Source organism: Ixodes scapularis, unplaced genomic scaffold (assembly GCF_016920785.2).
Source record: "Ixodes scapularis isolate PalLabHiFi unplaced genomic scaffold, ASM1692078v2 PGA_scaffold0__279_contigs__length_252992795, whole genome shotgun sequence".
Classification (NCBI taxonomy): Eukaryota; Metazoa; Arthropoda; class Arachnida; order Ixodida; family Ixodidae; genus Ixodes; species Ixodes scapularis.
In genome coordinates this window covers 49,332,174-49,347,323 of record NW_024609835.1, presented here as the reverse complement: position 1 = coordinate 49,347,323, position 15,150 = coordinate 49,332,174, and the positions used below count along the sequence as shown (strand labels likewise).

At 48.2% G+C, this 15,150-nt stretch overlaps 1 pseudogene; it reads left to right on the top strand.

The window, feature by feature from the left end:
- The first annotated feature begins 4,393 nt into the window (after positions 1-4,393).
- On the top strand, positions 4,394-5,524 carry LOC120837412 (annotated as a pseudogene).
- Positions 5,525-15,150: the final 9,626 nt, after the last annotated feature.

Sequence of the window (15,150 nt, the reverse complement as noted above, 5' to 3'; positions counted from 1 at the left end):
TAGCCGCATCTTTGAAAGGGCCTCGTTTTCCCCGAGACCGTTCGACACACACATATTCGCTCCTGCAAGGCCGCGTGAAAGCTCTGCCGTCAATCCATAGAAGCCGCGTTTAACTGGAAAAGACGGCGCCAAGGGGAGACAAGGGGTAGCGGGCGCCTTTCCTAAAATACGTCCCGCTACCCTAAGTTGAAACGGCATTGTATACAAATAAATGCCTACGGCGTCGGCTTGAGGACCCCGTGTAAGCAGCCTCCAGCCTTTAGAGTGCTCGTACCGTTTATATTTCTTTTATTAGCCACGAGAAGTCGTACCGCAGGCAGTATGAAGTCCATTAGTGGAAACATCTCCCCCTTCTGGCGCTCGTCGGCTTCTTTCTGTATTCCGCGCTGCGGCGCTGATCCTCAGTAAGGGATGGAGGCGAGGGCGAAAGCGGGCTTACGTTTAAGCCAAGGTCGTGGGGAAGTCCGGAGCGTCTTCAGGAGAAGCTCAGACCCAGACTACACTGTACCCAGAGCATTTGCTTCCTCTCTCAGTTGAGAAGAAAAACAATTGGTCTCCTGGTTGTACAAGCTGCATCCCCCCCCTCCCTCCCGGAACGTCTCCTCCCGGTACGTCCCATCCGCACTTCCCTTGGCAATGAGCACACCGTGCCAATAAGATACCTTTAGTGAGCCCGTGGGCGACAGCATCTCAAAGCAAGCCAAAAAAGACATGCCAAAAGACTAGCCCAGAACCACGGAGAAACCATCAAACGAAAAGTGATGAAAAGGCGGCCGCTAGAGAGGAAGGATAATCCGCTACCCTTGAGGAAGGCTGCTTGACGTCTGCGTTTGGGAGCTTTCAGGGCACAAATTTTTCGCAGACAACCCCCAAAGAGAGAGAGAGAAAGGGCACTAGATATGTTGAAGGTATTTTCCCCCCGTGCTCGACGTGCTGGCCTTGTTTGGAAGTGTGCCTGCAGTCGAGGACCCTGATATTTGGTGCGCCTCCCCACTGTCTCTCCACTTCGAAACTCCTGGCGCCGTCCCTGTCGGGAAGACGTACCGTGACCTTTACGGAGATAAACCCCAATTTGGAAGCGCCCAGCAGGCGCCTCAACGCACCGCTGTTTTAATCTTTTGTTTCTCGCGTCGATTTCTTACGTTTTTTCTTAGAGCTGACGAAGAACCCCGGGGGGGGGGGGGGGGGGGGGGCTGGCGAGGCCTTTGGGGGGGGGGGGGGGGCGGTCGCCCCCACCGCCCCCCCCCCCTTGGATCCGCCACTGCCCAGGAGATACTTTGCTTGAGCCACACCGAACCCCGTCGAACCACGCGTCATACCATCCGCAGACCAACCGACTGTCGGAGCGGCTCCACAAGACCATCGCCGACATGATCGCTATGTATTATGTCGACGTTGAGCACAAGACATGGGATGAAGTGCTGCCGTACGTCTGGTTTGCCTACAACAGTGCAATTTAAGAAACTACAGGTATGACACCATTCCAGCTGGTGCATGGCAGAAAGATGACAACGATGCTCGACTCAATGCTATCCCATGACCCAGCAGACGACGGAACCGGCGACGCCTAGTTGATAACCCAACGACCAGAAAAGGCTCGGCAGCTTGCCACACTCCGACTTCAGAACCAAAAACATGTTGGCGCTCGCCGTATACAACCTTCGTCGCCGCGACGTTCACTTCCAACCCGGAGACAGGGTATGGGTGTGGATATCGATTCATCTCCACAGTCTCAGGGAGGAGCTGTTAAAACAGTACTTCGGACCCTACAAGGTGCTTCGTCGACTCGTGGATCTGAACTACAAGGTGATGCGCGACGGAACACGGACTTACGCCGCCCTCTACGATCGGTATAGTCGTCCACGTCGTACGGCTCAAACCGTACTACGCTCGATAGGACTGAGAACTGCGTTTTTGTACTAAGCTCGATAGAACTGTATTTTATAAGCCTTCGTAATTTGCCATCTTTTCTGTTTGTTTTGCTGTTCTGTCTCCTGGCACGTTGCACCGAAACGATGCGTTTTGAAAAGGGGCAGTAATGCCACGCTCGTCGCCGAGCGAGGGCGTGCGTGGCCGAATGGTTACTTATTTCAAGCACGGTGATTAACAGCTTATAGTGCCAGTTCAATATTTTCTCTTCTTGCGGCACAGCCGGTTTGGGTGAGAAACCACCGTTGCCTCTCTTTCTCGAGCTTCGCTCTGCTTACACCAGATGGCGCTAGTTTCCTTGCGTGCCCCCAACAAGTAGGAAAACAGTTTGGTTGCTCGCCGGCTGGGCCATGGCGCCTCCCACGTTTGATCCCATGATATTTGACAAATTAGAAGGTAGGCGCTTGCTCTACAATAGTGATAATAGCAAGAGAAAAAGCGTGTTAGTGTACAATATAAATTTTCAAGAAAATAATTTGAGCACTACATTATGACATAGCGTTTCTGTGTTGCACCTGGTGGTCAACAGAAGTTACCACCATGCCTGAAGTGACTTGAGCTCTTTCATCGCAGATCCGATGACCAGTGGGCTGTTGACGTATAAAATAGAGTCAAACGATGTCCTTCAAAAGCCCGTGCTCGTTTTCATTATTTCCTGTTTCAGAGGAAGAATATGAAAACATACCAAGCGACTGTGACAGTTTCGCAAGGGGAGATAAGTTCAGTGACATTGAGTCTTATTGGGATGCCAGTGATGATTTGGATGCAGGTCCTCAAGAGAACTCGTCAATGAAAAGAGAGGACGATCACGCTGTGAGTGATAGCTCTGACACAGAAACGGATGACCCTCCTGCAACCATCTCAAAAGTTCCCGTGTGGTGTACGACTTATCGAATGTAAGGGCGCGTTCACACTGGCGATGCGATCTAGTCGCGCGACAACTTTCATCGTAAAAGCGACCATCGAGGGAAACAAGCGATACGATTTGAGCAGTCGCTTGCTGACCCGACTTTTTGCGATGCGATCTAGTCGCGGAGCGGCTGAGCCAATCAACGGCGTTCGGAGCGAGAGTTTTCGAGAAGCGACTCGCCAAAGGCGTTGGACTAGCAGTCAGAGGTGGCCAGGCTGGCCTGGCCTAAGAGCCGCAAACAAAACCACGGAACTTCTAAGAGTCGCGGGGGGGGGGGGGGGGGGGGGGGGGGGCAAATTTAACTTTTGTTCAGAGTCTGACGGTACGTATGGGGGCACAAGGCTGTACGACTGTACGTATGGGAGTACAAGGCTGTCAAACTGCAAGCTGCAGTGTGCTTTATTCTCCTTACGAGGGATACGCGAGCCGCACTTGGACCAGCAAAGAGCCGCATGCGGCTCGCGAGCCGCGGTTTGGCCACCCCTGGACTAGCTCATCGCGCGCGCCAGTGTGACCATCCAATGTTTTTGCGATGTGATCTAATCTCATCGCGCGGCTGCTTACATCGCCAGTGTGAATGCGCCTTTAGTCCACCACTATATCCTTTTTGTCTTAACCTGAATTTCCTAGTCGCATCAAAAATCACGATCAAAAAAAGTTCATTCGGTATTTTTAGTCTTTTGTGGACCACATCCTGGATGCCAAGCGTGGCTTTTCAAACCAAGCTGTATGTTCTGCAGGACAACGAACAATACACACACGCTACGGAACAAGAGATCCGTTGCTTTTTGGGCCTGAACCTTGTGAGATTCGACTTATGGTACGGCACCATGAGGTCGATCCCACTCCGTAGCTCGATGTTCAAGACTGCTACGGCCGGGTCCGTCCGAAGGCTGCCCTGGGTTCTGAGGAGAGCAATCACTCCGAAACACAAAGATACTGAAGAAGCGGGTTTATTTGGCTCCTGTGCCGCCACGCTGTGCCCGTCGGCAAAACTAACGAATAAAAGGAACTGACAAACGTCGGCGCTGTCGTATTAAACAGATTCACCTGGAGGGGGCTCACGCTGCCGTATTATGTAGATTCGTGGAAAGGGGGAAGCACAAAAAGAAAGAGGCTCCGTGGCCCAGAGCATCCCCCGACGAGAGTCCCGGCCGCGGTTCGTGGCTGGCTTATCTAGCCAGCGCAAAATGGACGCTCCCGGGGTAGGTGGTGTGGCTTATCCCGCAGATGGGCCGCGTCCAGAATCATTTTCAAAGGGTGCGCCGGAGGAACGTTCACCGAAAAGGGCGAGAGTAGACACGCCCTCTTCGAGGAATGCGGCCTTACCACGTATCCAGGATGACTTCGCCATAACGCTCCCACGGCCTGTGTGTGCTAGGCCTAGGTATAGGGAGACGGGGAACACGTGGTTGCCACAACCTTTTGATGGGAATCAAGCAAAGCCCAAGTTACCGGGACTACTGGTCCAGTGCACCGAACTTTCATAACCCATTCATCTCAAAACTGATGACGGTAAAAGATTTGGTTGGTTTTTATCACACCTGCACCTGAATGACAATTTTCTGCAGCCCCAAAGGGATCCCTGACTTCGACAGACTGTACAAGGTGCGGTCACTCTTGTCGGAGTTTTCAACGACCTTTGTAGACAACTACCTGCCCACGGAGTTTTTGGCGGTTGATGAATCGATAATTAGGTACAAGGGCAGGAGCTGTCTGAAACGGTGCATACCGAAAAAGCCGGTGAAGCGCGGCTACAACGTGTGGGTGGTGTGTGCCAGCACTGGGTACAATCCCAAGTTTGACATGTATTCCGGAAGGCCGGAAAGCGCGCTCAAAAGAGTTGGGCGCGCAGGTTGTACAAAACACGTGCCAAGACCTCGCTGGTAAGCACCATCGGGCGTTTTTGATAACTATTTGACCAGATACAACGTTCTGAAGGACTTGAGAGATGCCGACATCTACGCATGTAAGACGGTAAACTCAAACCAAAGACACTTGCCGAAATTACAAGCAGACAAATCAATGACCAGTGGGGACATAGACTATTCGGTGAGTGATGAGAGCCTGTGCTGCTTCAAGTGGAAGGACAAGAGAACAGGAAATGTCTTGTCGAACTTCCATAATCCGGCAGGTGAAGTTGAAGTCGACAGAAATAACAAGGATGGAACGGTCAGCAGGGTGCCCTGCCCTGTAGCCTTGCAAAACTACAACCGCAATAGGAATTTTTTTGACAAGTTTGACCGATCCAAATGTCAATACCAGGTTGACAGAAAATCACGGAAGGGGTGGCACAGGTTTTTCTTCCATTTCCTCGACTGCTGCGTAGTGAATGCGTCCATAATCTTCAAAGAACTTGAAGATTCTGAAAAGGTGAACCTCAAGGATTTTCGCAGAAGTGTCATTGCGTCATTGACTGCATAAGCACAAGTTGGCTTCAGCTCTAAGAGAAAGTCATCAGCCCACCAGGCTGTCCAACTGAAAAAGTCAAAGCCCTACGTAGCCCCGATCATCCGTGTCACTAAGTCCAAGCACCAGCAAAAAAAAAAAAGCACGCCACAGAGGTGTGCAAATTGCAGCACGAAAGCATAACCTACAACAACAACATAGATGTGCGAAAGATGCAGCGTCCCCCTCTGCCTTAGGAAAGAAAATAATTGCTTCTCGGATTTCCACAGGAAGTGATTTTGGATATACCATTCGAGCATGCATGGTTACCTGGACTGAACACCCGACATATTTCCATCTACATGGATTTAATTTTTTACTTTTTTGTGCTAGAAGGCAGTTTTTTTTCGGTCCATCGTTCACTGTTTATTCAATAAATTTCAGTTTTCCTGCTAAAATAAACTTGTGTGACTGAAAGAGTTACCGCGCCTGGCTTTCGCGCGGAGGTCCCACGTTAGATTCCTGGGGGCGAACGCTGCTTCCATTTATTTATTCTTTCAATTTAGCGTTCTCGTAAGTTCGAGAACCTTGTCGTCTGGTCAAGTTGCGCAGTAAAAACATTAATCGAATTATTGTAGCTGCACGCTAGTTTCAATTGCTGTTTTATAATGTTCTCCAAGCCTTCATTTGAGTAAGACGTTATTGACACAGAACTAGCTCTGCCACTGAAGCTATCTGTGTTGTTGTGTTGCCGGGCCGATATTCGCTCAGCCAGCGATCAGGGCAACACACGTTATCAAACACAAGTTGCTACTGTTTTTGTTGCCGAAAGTTGTCCTACCAGGGCAACATTTGGGTTGTCCATGTTGTGCTGCTGTGGTCGCGATGTGACAAATTTGTCGGACAACACGGGGAGCGAGCAACGAGTTGCCCGACTGTTGGACAACGTATTGTGTTACTGTTGCCGTCATGTTGCCTCAGTCTGACAGGGCCTTAACGAGCTGTCAGAAAGGAAGTTATTTCGATTATTTCGAGACGAGGGACGCCACTGGCGCCGCCGAATTTCGGTGACCGCAGATCAGACATGTACAAATTACTCAAAAACTTTAGTTACGTTACTGAGTATCGACGCCAAAAGTAATTGGAGTAAAGTTGAAATTACGCATTTGTAATAGTAATTGAGTAAACTACTAACTACTGTAAAAAGTAGCGAGTTACCATAACGTTACTTTCGAAGTTACTTTTTCATTTTTTGTGGTAGCAAAATGAACAGCAGTTTTGATCCGTGAAAAACTCTGCGAGCCTAAAATAAATGTAGTCATTTTCTGGCTTGCGTTTTCACCAAAATAGTTTATACGCTCGCAGAAGCAATTGACTTTCAAAGTTCTTGATAGGAGAGTTTTTCCCTTTTCTTCCTAAAGACATCCCAAGCTAAAAAGACGTTCCACCGACGCACTGGATAGAACGGTAGCGTTGAATTTCAGAAACAAGCTGTGAAGGGTCGGGTAAGCGAGTGTCGGCATGTTAGGTGTCCACGAAGAATGTTAGGTTGTTTGCCTCGGCCTAGAGGTTCTTTTATAGCAAACTCTCCTTCTTTTTTTTTTTTCGGCAAGTTGAAATTGTTATGGCTGGCCACCCTTTATTCCCCACGACGTTCGGAGAGTACGCTGAGCGAGTGCACCTGACCGTCAAGGGTTCAAGCCTCGCGCCACTACGATGAGATCATCGGGACGACTGAGCGTCTCGTTGCAATGTTAGTGCTACGCTACTCAAAAAAAGGATTGTTTTGTTTTAACAGAAGATGAAACGAAGTATACTTCGCCGCTGACGCCGGGTTCAACAAAAGGATCTCCCAAGGGTGACTCGCAATCCTTGCCGGAAACTACGGTATCCTGACACGTCTAAAACGCCTGACAAGTAAATCGTTTTCAACAAAGAGGAGATCTTCCTGGCGTGGAAGGTCAGAAGGATGCGAAGGCTTACGTGAACAAGCATCGTCGCTCGTACAGTTGCACCTGGAAGCGGGAACGTGCTCCAATGAATGGAGTTTCCGTGTCTACGTTTGTGCGCGGGGGAGTCCGGCTTTGCAAATGCGTATGCACTGACGACGAGGCGACCATAGGAACAAGGCGCAAAGCTGCGAGGTAATTCCAGTGGTGCCTCCCGTGGAACCCCCAAACTGCTTGAGGCAGAACTCACTAAAGGCATATAACATGAAAGCAATTGCAACCCTTGGAGAGTCCCCGTCTTTCACGGTTGCAGCTGGAGGCGCGGCGCCTACGTGCATTACCGGATTGGTCAACACCCGACCAAGGCTTGTCAAGCATCTCTTCCTGCGTTCGTACGCGCCGGTGTTAAGTTTTGGCTGCTCGTCGCCACCTTGGCCCAAGGACGTCTGTGATTCAGTTTGTACGGTTGCCGAGTATAAGTGCAAGAGAACGGAATGTGAGGGCGCCCCTTGTTCGGGAATGCCACTTCATCTGCCGTCGTCTAATTTATTTCTACCCTGAAACTTTTGTGATGAGCAAAATTAGCACTAGATTTCGAAAGTATTTAGTAATTGGAGTAGAAGTTACCTGAAAAACGTAGTTAAATTAAACTACTAATTACCTAAATAAAGTTGTAATTGAAAGTTTCCAAGTTACCCGGAAAAGTAGTTAAACTACAGTGGTTTGAGTAGAGTGTTTGAACTGCGTCCAAGTCTGCCGTAGATAAGTAGACGGTGCTCGCCAACTTCGATGTGCTGCCTACAGATGCCGCAACACGACAAACGCGAGGATGCGGACTATCCGGCGCCGGCGGCGCCTCGAACGACCTTCTTCCTGCAACAATAGTTGCCAACTGGGCTATCACGGCACGTATAAATGCAAGCTGACACCGGTGTTTTGGGAAAGAAACCTTGAATACCAAAGCAAGCTAGTCAAAACATGAAAGAATTGAGCATTGCAGAGATTCGCGTTGCGCCGAAGGAAGCGTAAAGGCCTGTTCACACACTTGCGACTAAAGCGCCGTTCACACTCTTGCGACTGAGTAGGACTGAGAGAGACCAGACCGGTTTTTAAGCCTTTTGCGACTTCTTAGGACCGGATGCGATGCAGCGGAGCTGGTACTAAGAGATCGCAAGAGGCTTAAGAACCGGTCTTGTCTCTCTCGGTCGTACTCGGTTGCAAGAGTGTGAACGGGCCTTAACTGTGCGCCTTGAAACTTCTTAAAATTTATTACGACGAGAGCGACAAGAGTACACACTGGCGCCCCCCCCCCCCCCCCCCCCCCATATCGGGTTACCGTGAAACACTTAACGGTCTCGTAGATTTCCTGTTTTGCGCATCTTTATTTCATTTTGGTTGGTAAAAACAAAATGTTAATGGTATAAACGACCACTTCTCATGGTAGTACGTACATTTGACCACGTAAACCCCGCAAAACCTTTGCTTTAGTGGAATGCAGGCCCAGGGTGAAAGCATAGACGGCGCCCCCGTGCCAGTGTGTTCAATCGTCGCAAGTGATTTTAAGAGGTTTTAAGGCATTTTGTCCTAAAGGCTCGTTCATACACTTGCAGTCGTGTGGGACCGGCTGAGACGAGACCGGTTTTTAAGACTCTTCCGCCGGCTCAGAACCTGCTCCGCAGCTAAGGTGACCACCCGTCCCGCAACTCGCGGGACTGTCCCGCATTGAGGGATTGCGTCCCGCGTACCGCGAGAAATTCCCGAATCTTCTAAATGTCCGGCATTTCACACTGTCGCAAGATCCACTCTACAACGCATGGTGCTGCCGATCAACGGGGCACGGGGAAGTGCGGAGGTTGCTGGTAATCGTGTGAATCGCATTGGGGTACGCCATTTTCTATACAACCATTGCGGGAAGCGACCGCCGTTCTTGCAGGAGAACCGACGCGCATGCGCCGTTGTGCCTCTCCCCTTGGTGGCAAAATATTGTAAGAGAAAATTGTTCGCCAAAAGTTTAAATATAAAAAAAATATTGTAATTATTTTCAAGTTGCTGTGTCAATGCGAAAGGGTTCCTGAGGGATTTTGTTTTAGTGAAGGCAGCCGCTCAAGGCAAAACTTCATTCAACTCATAACGGTCAAAAAAGAACATACTAATGTTAAAAAATTGTGTAGGACCATGTTAATAAAAGTAAGTGTTTACAAGGAGCAATAACCCCAAAAAGATCTACTCTTTTTTTATTTCCCTTTGATGCATTGAGTTCTGCTGCAGTCGATTTTTATGTTTTCAACTTCGTCATATTTAATAACAATTTAGCGTAAAAATATATCACCGAGATTGAAACGTACTTAAACTAATTGCTGCTATAAAATTTGCACATGTAAAACAGCACAAGATATTAAATGTGTTAACAGAGCCTAGGTCCGTGGTCAATAAATTTCCTTCATCATGTCAATCCCCGTATAAGTAAATTTCAGGATGTACCGCAGTTAGTCCTCGGCAGTGAAACGTTTTAAGTACGCCTTACTCACTGCGAGTCCTCGGGAAACAAGCTAAAACAATAGCCAACCGTAAGCAACATACTCGCCCTGGAAGTTCAATCATGTTTGTATCTGTATACCTCCGCACACCCTACACGGCAACGAAACCAACCGCCTGTCATGAATTCACCACTCTCGCCCTGTCCTAACGCACTCGATGACTCACACCCTCAAATGCCTGTGCTAAACAATAGAGGGTAAAAACGTGACAGAAAAAGAAACAAAAAAAGAAAAGACGAGCGTACAGTATATGAATATAGTCACAGACGCAGGCGTATTAGCGAAGGCCTTATTGTTGATCAATGATTTGTTCTTTGGCGTTCTCATCGGCCAATGCCGCAACCTCATTGTCCACAGAGCGAGAGAGGAGGAGGCGATAGCGCACGGGGACATCGGAACGCCGAGCTTTGATTACTGGGTAGACCTAACAAAGCTAGCAGCCTTTTTCTCCAATGCCATAGCCTCCTCCATATACTCACAAAGCCTGGCAGTTCGACGACGGAGCCATGAGTGCCCGGTCACAGACTTGGAGCTCGAGGATCTGGTAGTACAGAGAATTTCTCGGGGAAGCTGGTAGTGTGCGCACAGCTTTTGCAGCGGCGAGGACGCGCGAGGAACGCGAGGAGGGGCTGACATCCCATCGCTTGGGAGAAGTGTCTTTCGGCTTCTCGCCGCAGCTGGGCGCCCGTTACATGACTCTTCTCTTATCCGTTGTCTACCGTTCTGCCTTTTCACTTTCAGCGGCTGCGTCTCGTGGCGATCTGCCGGGCTTTGTCAGTATGGAGGAGGCTATGCCACTGCACTTGTTGCGCCTGTTAGAACGCGGAACGCCGGCATCTGGCGTTTGGCTTTCGCATTCGGATGTGTTCGACGGTTTCAGGGGACACGAAGGCAGCTGGCGTTAGGTCTTCCCACCAATTATAGAACTCGGTTTGTTGACGTCCCAGCGAGATCGTCTCCTTCTCTCCCCCAGTTTCTCGGAGTATACCCACTGATCATTTGAACCAGAGCTCGCGGACGAAGAACTTGTAGTTAGGCTAGTTGGTGAACGTTATGAAGCATGGTGTGTGACGCAAAAACATCAGCGGACACAAAGAAGTATAGCTTAGTAGGGTACGTTGTTGGGCTAGTTGGTTCATCTTAGTTTAACATATAAAATAGCGCAAAAAACGACAGGGACAAGAAGTATACAGGACAAGGGCTAATTTTCAACTAGTTTTTATTCAGGAAAAGCAAGCAAGAAGCACCACATAAAAGTTGACTAATTTTCTGACGGTCATTCGAAAACTGAAACTCGTTATTATGAAGTACAATAGAAGTGTCGCTGACGCATGCCGTCCCACTTTTTTTTTTATAAAGAATGCTTCCAATAGCTCTCGAGCGACCGTCTCTCAGCTTCTACCCAGACGTCTTACCTGTTGAAATCGTGGAACGAAGCCACGCGTGCTGCAATGTATAGGCAAATGCGAGCCATATTTATTTTCTACTGATAATGCGTCTCCCGTGCTCGGTCATTGATGCACCGCCCCGTCTGTCCGATGTATACTTTACCACAACTCAGTGGGATTTCGTAGACCACACCCACTGTGCAGTCCACGTAAGGGGTGACGTGTTTTTATCACATGGTGCTTTTGCCTTCTCATCAGAAATGCGGGAGCATAACCCAGAAACCAAGACCGAACACGGGAAGCCAGCCAATTCCAGTCTAGAAATCTTATATTTAAAACCAGCATCCGCCTGGTGGATAAAATCGCGGAACGCAGCCACACGTGTTGCAATGTATAGGCAAATGCGAGCCATATTTATTTTTTACTGATAATGCGTTCTCCCGTGCTCGGTCATTGATGAACCGCCCCATCATCTACCAGGCGCATGCTAGTTTTAAATGTGAGATTTCTAAACTGGAATTGGCTGGCTTCCCGTGTTCGGTCTTGGTTTCTGTGGCGAAGACCGCCCTACAAAAATGAAGGGGTTGAAAAGAAAGGTCCCCACGAGGCAGAGAACAAAAAGACCAGAGGTTATTCCGTACATCCACAAGGTTGCCCACAATCTGAAGAAAGTGGCAAGCAAGTACGATGTTCCCGTTGCGTTCTCTGCCCCAAAGTAGTTGGCTGGGTTGTGCTCCCTCATTTCTGATGAGAAGGCAAAAGCACCATGTGATAAAAAAACACGTCACCCCTTACGTGGACTGCACAGTGGGTGTGGTCTACGAAATCCCACTGAGTTGTGGTAAAATATACATCGGCCAGACGGGGCGGTGCATCAGTGACCGAGCACGGGAGCACGCATTATCAGCAAAAAATAAATACGGCTCGCATTTGCCTATACATTGCAACACGTGTGGCTGCGTTCCGCGATTTTAGCAGATAAGGACTCTGGGTAGAAGCTGCAGAGACGGTCGGCTCGAGAGCTATTGGAAGCATTCTTTATAAAAAAAAGTGGGACGGCATGTGTCAGCGACACTTCTATTGTACTTGATAGCAATGAGTTTCAGTTTTTGAATGATCGCACACCAAATTAGTCAACTTTTATGTGGTGCTGCTTTGCCTGGTCGTGTGTGTGCTCGTTTTTCCTGAGTAAAAACTAGTTGAAAGTTAGCGCTTGTCCTATATACTCCTTGTCCGTGTCTTTTTTTTTAAAGCTATTTTATATGTTTAACAAAAAAGAAGATACCCACACAGGCGCCTGTGGGTGTGTCTTCCTTGTGTCCTTTTTTTTTTTTGCGCCGTACGTGTATTACGTAATTGGGGTTGTGTGGATATTTACACAGCGTGTAGTTTGTCAACCATTTCAAACTTGCGACGAGTCACTAGCTGTAGATGAGCAATTTAGCCAGTGCAGTACAACCGTTAGCTCGGGGTCTTTAACAAGCAGTTTTATAGCAAAGCTCGACGTTCTGACGGCCACGCGCGCTTTCGTCTCCTCATCTCCCTCACTTTCTCGGCGCATACATGGCTTGCACGAGACGTCGTAGGGCATGTAAGAGGCATGGGATGTCCAATGATTATCCCATGCTTCTTCATGCCGAGAAAAACAAATTCGGCAGAGCTACATACATGCTGCAGAAGGTGGGAGCGTAGCAGCATGGTCCTTCACAATGGCCGCTGATTGGTGTAACGTTAGAGCAAGCCACGTGTAGCAAATTTCATTCTTTAGAAACAATCATGAGGGGGAAAGAAAAAGGAGAAATAAGAAAAAGGCAGGACGCTAGTTCCATAAATTGAAAAGGCCGTTCGATTCCTAACTCCTCCGAGCCGATTAGCGCCATCAGCTTGCACCGCGAAGCCAGTCTCGTGTTCCTAAAGTTCCGGAAACAGCCCTCTTCTGAGTAGATGTATGTCTCGAGTGGGCCGTCCACTTCTCAGACACACCGCTCGACTGGCTCGTTCCCTTGTTCGCCGGCTTCTTGTCGAATCATTCCAGGGGGCGCCTGCGTAACACACTCCGCTGTTTACATAGCGTTTAACGGGGCCCCGTAACAGCAGTGGGGGTTGGGCAGCTCGTGGCCCCTCGTTGTGAGCCCGGCCACTGCGGGAAGCTAATCGTGCGGCCGGAGGTTCCTAATGGTTCGGCTGCTCGCTTACACGACAGTGAAAAATGGTCCTTGAGACTCCCGCGGGTCGGGGGACGGTCCCCGGGAAGGAAGCGTGGGCCCCTCTTATGCTGCTGCTGCTGCCGCTTTAGCACCTTTTGCTGCGCATAGCTGACCGCAGTGCGAAGGTGTTGGCTCTAGTTGGGACCTTGTACTTATGGCCACTCGGTTTGCGATACATAATCTATTAGGCGGAGGGAGTTTACCTCTCTACTAAGTGTTCGTTTATGGTTAGACCCGTCTTTTTAGAGCGGTTTAAAAAAAAAGCAGGCGATGGAGTTCATCTACAGATTTCAACTTACCCTTGACAGGAAAGGTTTCCTCAGCTTTACATTGAGTTAGTCTGCAATGTATAGTTGACATCTGCGATGCACACTATGCAACGAGCAGTGTCACCTCAACAAAACGACGTGCTTTAGTCTTTGGAAGGACTACGTGGAACATTTTCCACACTACATATGAACGTGCCAGAGAAAAAAAAAATCTCCATGTTGGTCATCGCTGAGTTCGCTGACAGTTCCTAATTCGAATCCCAGATGTCTTGAGCAGTGTTTTTCATGTATGTGTCCAGACTTGTTCTCTAAAAACGTTCCCGCCTCTGTGCTTTTCCGCACAGCACTCCGAAAGTCAATCACTTCTATTTACTGATGACAAGGCCTCCAACTATCCACCTCAATATGAAATATGCGGTCTGATAAAGGACGTTTTAAAAAGATATTTTTTATTTATAACAGTTCTATTTATTTTAAACCGCGATGACAGAGGACAAAGACAAAAACTGAGACAAGGGAATAACGACACGAACACGAGAAGCGCAAACTAACAGCTGTTTATTTCCTTCCAGCACACAAGAGAGGAAAACACTTGCAAAGATAAAGCGTAAAAGAAAGGCTGAAAAACCCCAGGTGAAGAACAAACAAAAAAACACATAAAGATAAACGATTATTAACATAGCTACGCTTGATTCGTCGCTGCGACACAGCTATCAACGCAGGCGTGAGTGCCCGTCATGATGCGGCAAGCTGCTGAGCAATTCCATTTCTTTTTTGTTAAGATACATTGACAGCTCGCTGACACGCGTACCATGCATCCCTGAGGCTATGAAATAAGCTTTCAAGCTTCCGTAATTCCAACCTTGCCGCTTCATGACGGGCACTCACGCCTGCGTTGATAGCGGCGTCACAACGACGAATCGAGCGTAGTCATGTTGATGTTAGTGATCGATTATCTATCTGTTTTTTTTGTTTTGTTTTTTGCCTGGATTTTTTAACCCCTCCTTTTGCGTTCTATCTTTGCAAGTGTTTTCCTCTCCTGGAAATGGAAGGAAATTATCAGAGGGCCAGATTCTCGAAACTTTCTTACGACAAACAAATTCGTAAATTTATCTTACGACAATGTTACGAGCTTTTGAATATTCCCGAAGCAAAATGTTCGTAAGTTTTAAGTAAGTTACAAATTTCGTCGTAACTTGCGCAAAATATACGAACATTTTGCTACGAGAATACTGAAAAGTTCGTAACTTTGTCGTAAGATAAATTTACGAACTTTTTTTTTGTCGTAAGAAAGTTGCGAGAATCTGGCCTCAGTTGTTTGGTGTTTCTCGTGTCCGTGTCGTTATTCCCTTGCCTTAGTTTTTGTCTTTGTCCTCCTGGCAGCGCAGTTCAAAATCAATGATGAACATTCCCCTACCCAAGCTTTGTTGCAGTCCTTCTAATTATACACCATCTCTCCAGTGATATGAATGAAATTAGATCCCATTTTTTAATTTTCAAAACCAAGGTCTCTAGCAACATATTGCTCATAAATAACCCTTTGATGCCCAAAACTTTACTTGAAATACTGGAG